Source organism: Cenococcum geophilum, assembly GCF_001692895.1.
Source record: "Cenococcum geophilum 1.58 unplaced genomic scaffold K441scaffold_60, whole genome shotgun sequence".
Lineage (NCBI taxonomy): Eukaryota > Fungi > Ascomycota > Dothideomycetes > Gloniales > Gloniaceae > Cenococcum > Cenococcum geophilum.
In genome coordinates, this window is record NW_027137618.1 from 449,097 (window position 1) to 458,357 (window position 9,261).

Genomic DNA, 9,261 nt, shown 5'->3' on the forward strand with positions numbered 1-9,261 from the left:
TTAGAAACTTAATATAGACTGTCTTATTAATAAGGCTATTGGCGAAGGCGTTAACTATATTATACTATTAAGTCTCTAGATTGCATGCAGCGATAATCGCTATTATAGCCCTGAATATTTTTATTGTAAGGGTTGCTGTATACGTGTCCTTTTTACTAGGTTGTTATAAGTTACCTTGTATATAAAGACGGGCTTTAAATTTAACTAGATATCTATTAGTGTTAAACTTATAAGTAAACACCTAGGTGACGGGTAAGACGTTAAGCGATACTGTCTATATAACGGTCTTAAATGTCCCTCGCTGCTTAAGATTACTAAATTCCTTATTAGCGGCTTCCGCAAAGCTATCTTTATACGGGTAAGCTTAAAGCTCCTTCTAGCTATAAGGTAGTAATAGAAGCTCGTTACGGTGTAATTGCTTTTGGTAATATTTAATTCCGGTAGCAAAAGCTTTATAGAAGGCAGGAAGGGTATCTAATTGCTTAATATCTATAAGGTAAGCTTCTTAACGCGTTAAGGGCTTCTTAGTTCTTCTACTTGTTATAATATTAATATCACCTATATCGCTATAAATCTTCTATCTTAGATAAGCTTATTCTCTAGAAACGAGTTTAAATTAGGGTTTTCGCTTAATTAAGGCACTTAACGGCTCTATATTAGTAGTATCTAATTAAGGTTTTAGCGTCTTAGCTAGGGTAGGGAGGCCTAGTGTAGAGTTGTCCTTAAAGGCTTGTAGGCTAATTACGTCATCGTCCTAATCTGTCGCTTGATCTTAATTTTTATTAGTATTTACCTATTAACTTCTACTAATATCTACCTCATCCTCCTTATCTAATGTCTTATCTAACGTCTTATTAAGCTCTTCCTAAAGCGTCCTATTAATATTTAATATATTAATTACCTCTAAAATTTGATTCGCGCGTTTCTGGAGTAGATTTGCGAGATTTAGCTAATTGTCGTTATAGAGCAATTACTTATTAAACGTTACGTCTCTCGTTTAAATTACCTTCTTTTCGCTAGGTATATAGACCCTAAAGATATTTGTTAACTAGTACCCCACTAAGTATCTAATATAAGCCCTTAGCTTAAGCTTTTATATATATAGGATTTTATATTTAAGCGGGTAAGCTTTATAGCCATATATTTATAGGTAAGCTATATTTGGCTTTAATGGCGAGAGCCCTAGTGCTGACTAGAGCTTTTTAAAAGGTATTATTTAGCCGAGCTGGGCGCTTAGTGTCCGATTGATTAAGTACGTTATAGCCCTAACGATTTCTAGCTAGATCTTTTCTAGTAATTAAGCCTTAATCCGCATGCATTAAGACTTAATAATAATTACCCCCCTAGAATATTTAGTAGAACCATTTTAAGACTTTATATATAGGGCCGACTGCTCTAGTAATATACCTTTTTAGGTCCTCTAGGTGTTAAACTCGCTACCTAGAGACGTTTCGCCATCGATTTGAATTATAGTAATCTTTAGGTTATATTGACGTTCTACCCTATTTAAGTATTATATAATTGCTTATATTGTTAACAACTTATAGGCGAAGGTCTCGACCTTGTTTAAATGTAGAAATTTGTTATAGAAATGTATTGTCTAGATATGACTATTATACGCCATAATCTTTTAAAATAAGTTAATATGCACTTAGTAGAAGGGTCTGGTTGCCTTATTAGTAGGTGGTTTTCTTAATACAATCTCGTAAGCCTTACTAATAGCGTAGGTCTTACAGTTAATTGTCACTGGACCTTGAAGTTTTGTACCACCTACTTTCTAGGGTAAATACTTAATTGCGTTGGGTCCTATATAGCCTAGTCTCTTATACTAGAGTCTGCTAGCGACTTCCTAATTAGGAAGGGGGTTTTACAATTAGATTGCAAATAAGGCCTTACTTAGGGTCTTTAATTGCAGCTCGTTATACTTTAGGGTTAATTAATTATAATAGCGCTCGCAATATACGAACGTCTCGTAATCGTTTTTATATAGTAGGTTCTTCTTATTGTCCCACTATATATCCCTATTATTGAACTTTCTTAGGCAGGCTAAATTTATATAAAAACCTGGTATATAAGCTATATTAGCTAAGAAGATCTTTCTAGGACCTAATGGCGTTTAAATAGTAATTGCCACCGTCCCTATACCCTTAACTAGATCTATACCCGTCCCGGCATATACGAAGTTATTACTTAGTTAAAGCTTATCAACGAACCTTAATTGATCATTAATGACGTATATAGTGGTTTCATTATTAAGGATTACGCTATCGCGTAGCTTATAGTTAGTGCCTACTTTATAGGCGCCTATTTAATATACGCAAAAGGTACTATCGTCTTCCTTTTTGTCTAGGCTCCGTGCAGCTTCCTTTTTTAGAGACTACTTCCTAACCTTCTTAAGTGTTCGCTTGTGCCATTCTAGGGCATTAGCAATCTTTTCCTTAACCTTTTTGGCCGTAGCTTTATCTAATTTCCAGTCCTTTAATTAAACTGACTTGTTAATATAAGGACAGTCCTGGAACTAGTAAATAGCTCCGTAGTAGCACGTTGGGGTATCTTTCTTTCGTGCCGTCTTGGAGGTAGTAGGGGCCTTATCTTTAAGAGCCTTGTCCTTAGGAGCCTTATTAATTGGCTTGCCCTAAAAGCTTACTGTATTGGCACTAAGCTGAGCTCTATTCTTCTACTAGGCAGTCTCCAATCGTCGATAGTTTTAATATATGTCGACTAGTTAATATATAGATATTACGTGGTCCTTGGCCCAGTCGTGTTTGTCAAATTCGACCCTCCACGTTAAGGCCCAATTTGGTAATACTGGCTCTACCGCCAGCAGAAAGTCTCTAATTGCTTAGTCGCCGTCTACGTCTAATAATTTGATCTTTTTATAGTCGTTATACGTCTTCTCCTACTGCTATAACCAGGTCTCAAAGTTCTGATTCTTTAGGCCCTTTTTAACCTTAGCGTATTGAGTGGATAGGTAGAGCTAACGTGCAGTATTGGTAGGGGCAACCCTCTCCTTAAGAGTTACTAGTACGTTATATATTAAGTCGATACCCAATATATAGGTGTTTAGATGTCTGGCTACTATACCAGTGGTATAGCTTTGTAGAGAAGTTAAGGCCGCCTTTTGCTTCTTGTACTCCTTCTCTACTATCTTATACCTCTTATAGAGAATTTAAAGCTCGTCCTTTTCGTCCTTAGAGAGAGCTATATATAAAGTCGTTCCTATCTTCACATCTTAAGGTTTAGGAAAGACTGGTTTAATTAATTGGGGCAACTTGTCCCGTTTGGTTAAGGGGTTAATATATTCCCATACGTCTCCTGTTTAGGCGCGAAGCCTAATAAGGTTGATCTATTCGTCCCAATCGGCTTAGCTCGATAATATCACCGTCGTGGTGATAGCTTAGGTAGGTGGTTGAGAAGTTATATTAAAAAGGTGCTTGCAGAAAGGTTAAAGGATTTGGTAATAAGTAGTATTTTAATAAGGGGTATATTAATTAAATAGATCAATTAAATCAAATAGTTGAATAGGGGCAATACGGCAAGCAACCCGGGCTCATAACTGTTAATCGGACGTCCGTGCACCGATTGTAAGAAAAGATTGAGGACTCTGTCTCTTGAATGGTGGCTCTAGAGCCTCTATATATACATAGGAAGGTGTAGGAAATGAGAATGAGAAGGGGGTAAGGGGGTGGCAATGGAAACAAGGGGTAGGTGACCGAGTTAATGACCGAGTCAATGATTGAGTCAATGACTGAGTCAATGGGAGGTTGCTGAGTCGGTGATAAGATAACCTGATTCAGGCCGACACTACACCATAAGAGCCTTAAGTCTCTATATATATTCGTAATTTTATAAATATTTATTTATAAGGGCTGCCAAAATATTCAATTATTATCACTCCTTATGAATGAATATATCGTTATAAAGCAATGAATAAAATTATCATTGCCAACCCTGCTCGTATGTCTTACTACTGTCTCGGTCAACGACTCGGTCAACGACACGGTCTACGACTCGGTCTACGACCCGGTCAGCGAAGTAGTCTACTACCTATTTTCCTTATGTATTTATAGAGGCTCTAGAGCCACATTCAATAGAGAGAGTTCTTCTCAGTGACTTGTCCGTCCGACACCACTAGACTTAGGTGTCAAATGGTGCTGCCATTGAACAAGTGGTTGCACACAATCGGGCGGCGTATTGTTGGACGAGTGTTCACTTAATGAAGTCCATAGCGGCATTCCATCTGCCAAGGTCGAGTTTACCACCTCGCCACCCAGCCCAGCTCCAGCTTGGGAGGCATGTCTGCTTTTGCAAGGGTTCAAATTGATTTCGAGTGCACGGGGTTTGGTATTTCCAGAGTAGTGCGATGTGGAAGAATGCCACAGGTAGTCCACAGATAAATCCTTAGTTGAAAGATGATGAAAGCGCTGTAGCAATCCCAGCGAATGCGCGTAACACATCTCCGAGATAGGTGAACTTCTTTTGAGCATACTTGGAGATCAAGGAAGCCAAAGTAATAGGGTCCGGAGTGACTCTGTACAATAACTCTTGATATAAACTTTGGTCAGAGATACGAAGCTGGAACTGGTCTAGTTCATGAGTCTCTTCAGACCAGTACGCACGGCGACATATCCAAGTCACCGTATCGATCTCAAACACCAATGCTCTCTGAGAAAATAGTGCTTCTTGGAATGTCCATCCTCTGTTTGCCTATGCTTCTTTGTCGGTCCTCCGGGAAGGCTGCTGACGGCAGAGAAGCTGAATATTTTCGTCGTATGCCAAAATTTGCTGAGTGAAACTCCTGGATTTGGAAATGCCCTGCAATCCATGCGAGCCGTAGTCTGAGTCAGTTCCCTGAGCAGCCACGATAGTCAAAGATGCGCTATAGAAAATATACGCCATGTTGTTTAACTCAGCGTCGATTAACTTCTCATCGTCTTGAGGTATGCATAGAGAATCTACCCAAAGATATCTCTCGCCTAGGTATTTTGTGAGACCCATAGCATCTCTAACTGTCCTCGGAATGGCAGGCCTATTTGTGGGAGAGAGCGAGAATGGCTCCTGTACAGTGATGTCAGCGGTTAGGTTAGGTTACAAAAATGAGGCTAAAACCGATCCAAAATTCGGATTTAGGCTACTAACCGGTTATGTAACCGGTTAAACCAGATCAACCGGATAAAATATATAGATTTTGGAGTAATATAGTGTATAAAGCGGTAAAGGTGCTTAAGGAAGGTACGGAGGAGTTGTATAAAGTAATGAAATAGTATATAGAGATCCTATAAAGCTTGCAGGACGTCAGCAGTGATATTGGCGATTAATAAGCAAATTAGAACGTCGTACTTACTATCGCGAGTCTTGGCATGGTGTTGAACGACGATTAGTCGTCAATTATAAAACAATGAGGGCAGTATATGGGCAGTAATAAGGGTAGTAATAATAAAGGCGACGCGTTATGGGCGACGTGATATAGGCGACGCGATAGGGATAACGCGGTTAGGAATAACCACCTTAACTTCATCAACTCCATCAAATTAACTACATCCAATCGATCTGGTCATCTATAAAGCCTCGAACGGATTAACTCGGGCGTTGCTACACGGCAATTTTAAGCCAATAGACGAGGCTTGGCTCCCTTAGGTGACGTTCGCCCTTACCNAAATNCTTACCANTAAGGCCTTACTGGTTCCTGGTTACCTGGTTATCGCTAAAGCTTCAGAACCGATCCAGATTAAGCCAATAAAATCGTCTAACCGGTTAGGCTTTGAATTTTGGTATAACCGAACCGATCCAATAAAGTAACCTAACCAGTGACATCACTGCTCCTGTAGCAGAGCGAGATTCTTGCTTTGCGTCTTAAAGTGCTCCTGCTTACCCCAAACATAGCTTAAGGCCACATAACAGGACACATCCTGACTAAGAACAACACATTGCTTCCAAGTGTCAATAAGCCAACGAGGTCGAATTTTGTTGAGCTGATGTGATCGACTGATTTCGGAGCACGCTTTATGGAACTGCACACACCGCGATTTCCATGCTCTTAGGAGGTCAATATCTGTCAACCTGAATCGAAGTTCCTTACTACCATCGTAATACTGTCTGACGACCTAGATCGTCTATACGAACTATGTCTCAGTTGTCTCGTATCTTAAGCTCGTATGTCTCATCGAACGTCTCATTACCTGTTTCTCTTAACTATAACCTACTACATAACGACGTCGTCATTATTGTATTTAGGACCTACCTAATATATATAAGAGAGCTTCTAGAGCCCTCTTTAATAAAAACAGAGTTCTCATTCCTGATCGTCCGTTCAACAGTTATAAGCCTAGTCCGTCTACTGCATCATCTTTAATTCTAAAGCCTTTATTCCCATTAATTTTAATCATTATCTTAATTATAGACAACCACCCATAATGACTTCTTAATAAGAAATCCCTCCCGTTATTATATTATCCGTTATCCTTATAAGCCAAACAATTGGGACAAATGGATTAAGGTTATTAAGTTAAAAGCAAATAATAATCATCTCTAGAAGTATGTTAACCTATTAATACCTAAGACCGATCTGCCATAGCTTAAAGAACCTATTCGTGCCTTACCTAAGGATGCTAATAGCTGGGGGAAGATGAAGCTCGCGGACCTAGATAAGGAGGAGAAGGAAAAGCTCCGTACGCTTAAAGCCAACTATAGGGACAATATAAAGCTATACAGAAAACAGCTGTTAGCTCTTAATACGTTATATAGCCATATTCTAAGCTCTATTTTACGTACCTACCTTATCTATACGTTTAAATGTACCACTACCTATAACGTCTTGGTATCTCTTAAGAAGAGAATTGCTCCGACTAACCACACCTAAAAGCTTTAAATAGCTACTTAATATGCAAGGCTTAAGAAGGCGCCTTAGAACCAGAACTTTAAGATCTAGTTATAAGAGTAGAAGAAGGTATATATAAAGTGCAAGGAGCAAGCTCTACCTAAGGTAGATAGTAATTATTTAGTAAAAGACTTCGTATATATAGTTAAATTAATTACACTAAGCTAGTTAGAATATTGGAAGAATAAGCTTAATAAGCGTAAGTAGGAGAAGAAGACGCTTTCTACCTTCTTTAAACTAGTCGAAATATACTAAAACCACTATTATACGGACCTTGCCTAGAAGGGCAAAACCCCACAAGGAGGATCCTTTGGAGTTACCTTTAAAGATAAGTCACTAAATTTAAAGCCTAAATTAAAGCCTTAATTGTTAGCAGATAAGTAGAAGAAGGAAAGGCGACTACCGCTAGAGTACCTATATAGAAAGCGTCACTACTTTAACAAATACTAGTACATCGTAGAGTCGATTCCTTGCCCATTATAGTTTAAACCAAGTAATAAAATTTAAAAGAAGGTGGATAAGAAGATTGCTAATACAACGCCCGAAATCAAGGCTTGTATTAAGTAAATCAAAAAGGACGATCGAGCTAACAAAAAGCCAAAGGAAGGCAGCAATTAGAGCTTATAAGGGCCTACTAGAAACTTTGCAGTTTATTATATAGGATCTAACAACACAGCTTCCAATTACGAGCTTCGCGATAGTGTGATTCTTAACTTAGGAACCAGCCTACACGTCTTTAACGATCGAGCCAGATTTATTAGCGACATCGAGCCTATGTTAGATCGGCTCTACGTAGGATCGAATATAGAAGAGATCGTAGGCTATAGCATAGCTACAGTCACAATTAACCGACTAATAGGTAAGACACAGATGCAGCTCTTACGAGCAGCCTACGTACTAAGCTTTTATACTAACCTGGTATACCTTTAAAAGCTTAATAATAAGGGAGTCTATTAAAACAATAAAGAGAACACTATCTTCTCTGGTGATAATGAGACGTACTTCCGCTATAGCTACTACTATAGTTAGAACACTATTAAATATAATAAGCTAAAAAGTAACTTACCTAAGGCTTTATTTGCGACTTAATTAAAGCTAATAAAGTATTTATTAAAGCCTCTGCTAAATTAGGTAGAAGGCTATATATAGTACTAGCAAATAGGCTATATAGGAAAAGACGCGATTAAGCAACTACCTTAGTTAGTAATGGGCGCGATTATAAAAGGCCTAATAATAGTAGAATGTAAATTATATGGAGTAAGTAAAGCTTATAAGGTGGTATCTAGAAGACCTCTAACTTAGTTACTGGTTCCTTTCTATAAAATCCACCTTAATTTAATACCCGGAATAGTTATATTTAATAGCAATAAGTACGCGGTATACTTTCTTAATAACGCGACGCGAATAAATAAGGTAGAGATAATGGCTAAAAAGTTATCCCTTACCCAAATTGTTATTAAATATTGTAATATTATTAAACGATAATATAGCTTTAAGGTAGCCATTATCCATATAAATAGAGAGACGTTTTTTATAGGCGAATTTAAGGAATAGGCAGCTAAATAAAAAATTAGTATTAAAAGATTAGTACCTAATACTTAATTATAGAACGGTCTAGCGAAATAATCTAGGGGGGTAATTATATAAAAGGCTCGGTGTATAAGAATTAAGGCTTATTTACTAGAGGAGCTATATCCTAAAGTTTATAAAGTAACTACCTATCTACTTAATTAAACGCCTAGTAGAAGACTTAGGTGGTAGACGCCTTTTAAAAGAATTTAGTTAGCTATAGGTATATTACTACTAAAACTAAATATAGGCCACCTATAAGTCTACGGCTATAGGGCCTACCCTCTTAAGTATAATATTTTACGCCTAAATAAGCTCGCGCTAAGGGCCTATATAGGATATCTAGTAGGATATAATTTAACAAATATATTTTAAATCTACATTCCTAGTTAAAAGAAGGTTATAAGAACTAAAGACGTGAAGTTTAATAAGCGGTTACTTTATAATAACTTACAGCTAAATCTAGCGAATATACTTTAAGTCAGAACTAACTAAATATTAGAAATTATTAATATTTATTAAATATAGGATCTCTAAGATAAATTAGAATTATCGTCTAATAAAAGCGATAAGATTTAAGACGAGATTTGAGTTAATATTAAAGGGAGATAATAGGTGGAATCTGGTGGAAATAAGGAAGAGCCTAATATTAAGAGTAGTAAGTAATAAGATTTAAGCTCTAAAGACGACTTAGCTCTAAAGCTTTCTACCCTAGATAAGATACCAGAACCTAACTTACTAGAGCCTCTACTACCGTCCTTAAACACCTTAGTAAAGAAGCCGCACTATATCCTAGTTCTGACTAATAAAGCTAA